Raw genomic sequence first — 1868 nt, forward strand, 5'->3', positions numbered from 1 at the left:
ACTTTTAATGATAGTAGCTTCTAGAGGGAAAAATGGTTTTAGTATAGTATAAGGGACTTGTAATATTTCTTGATAATATACTGATAATTTTGTAAAGTTTTCTTTATTTTTAATAGTTATGAATTTATGGACTATATGGAAAAATAAGTGGTTATTAAATCTTAGCAGTTAATTATCAAGTGATGTTACTTTTTGTTGCCATATTTTGTTGACAATAGGCCTTAGATTACAAAATTGTTTAATCCTGAAAATTCTAGTGCTCAGATACTAATGAATGTTTGGAGCATGATGAATGCTTTCTTACAATGAGTTTAAAAGATAATTTTGATCATTTTTTTTTCCAAAAAGAAAGAAATAACAAGTGATAGTAATATAAATCTTATGACAATTTTGGGTCTAGGAAATAAATTTTAATCCTCAAATTTTAGTAAGGAGAATGTGAAGCATGGCAAACAACAATTCTAAGTAAAGTATTAGCCATCTTATTTACTTTTTGTAACTAAAAATATTCACTTATAAATTTCACATAGCTAAAAAACATATATTGGATTTCTACAATGTGCCAGGGATTGTGATAATTTTAAAAATAATTTATATCATTTGTAAATAGATTTATAATTATCGTATTATATGGTTTACTTAATTAACTTGATAAGATTGTAAGTTCAAATATATACTTTGAGATTATAATATATATCATTTTAAATGTAGATACTAAAATTAATAATTTTAATTATAATAATACATGAGTAAAAGGATGCTATATTAGTAACAATTAAAATTCAGAAGGGAAATATATGTGTTAATGTAAAGTTAGATAATTTAAAAAAAGATACATCCAGTATACCCATACCATTTTATTTTACATGGTGATTATTGATGTTATTTCTTAAATAGTCTAATTTTTAAATCACACATATATGTGAATGAGTGAATATATGAGAATATATATAGATGAATAAATGAATCTCTTAGAAATATATGTGAATATATATTTGAAATCTGGATGTTTTATTATACAATTTTATATATGCTATCAAAGAGAATTATGATACAAGGAAAAACTTTGTTCCCTATTATCCTATTTTTTATACATTAGAATGTATACATCTACAAAGAAATATATATATATATATATACACACATGTGTGTTAGAGGTTCATTTACTCACATAAAATCATGTAACAATTTAGAGGAGGTCAGAAAAAAAATGGTGTAAACTATAGAGGCTTTGTTCATTTCTCTGGTGACAAAATCAAGGTTGTGACAGAAACAAGGAGCAAACAACAAGGAAAATCACCTGAGATCTAGATTAATAAGCCCTAAAACTAGGGAGAGAAATAAGAAATCACTCTGCAATGGGAGGAGGTAGGACAGGACAAGAACGTGAGACTGCGCAGCTCTGGTACCAAGCTGCTGAGCAGGACAGAGGCCATAGCAGCGGCAGCGGCAGCAGCTGCTGCAGATGCTTCTTAAAGGGGAGCAGTCATTCGTGGTGACAGACCTGCTTGCTCTGAGCACTAGTGCTGGGTCAGCAGTGCAGGGGGCACCGGGGACTTATAGGAGGACACTGAGTTGTCAGAGTGAGGGCCAAGGGGAGACTCGCTCTATACAGAAGTGCCAGCAGTATTCATTATTCTTCTGTTGAGTCCTTCCCACTCCCAGTGTGCAGACACAGTGCCACCATAGCAGAGATGTCATCAAACTAGATAACAAAGGCCACTCTTCCCAGAGGGTTCCTTGAAACTCCGCCTCCCCCAACTCGTGGTGCCACTCAAGCCACATCCAGGTTTGTCCTAGCTTGGTCAGGTGCCTTTTGCTGAGCACAGCCTAGGCTCACATTGGTGGCAGCTGGCCTCAGTTTCTGG

This window comes from Pteropus alecto, unplaced genomic scaffold (genome assembly GCF_000325575.1).
Source record: "Pteropus alecto unplaced genomic scaffold, ASM32557v1 scaffold239, whole genome shotgun sequence".
In the NCBI taxonomy this organism is placed as follows: Eukaryota; Metazoa; Chordata; class Mammalia; order Chiroptera; family Pteropodidae; genus Pteropus; species Pteropus alecto.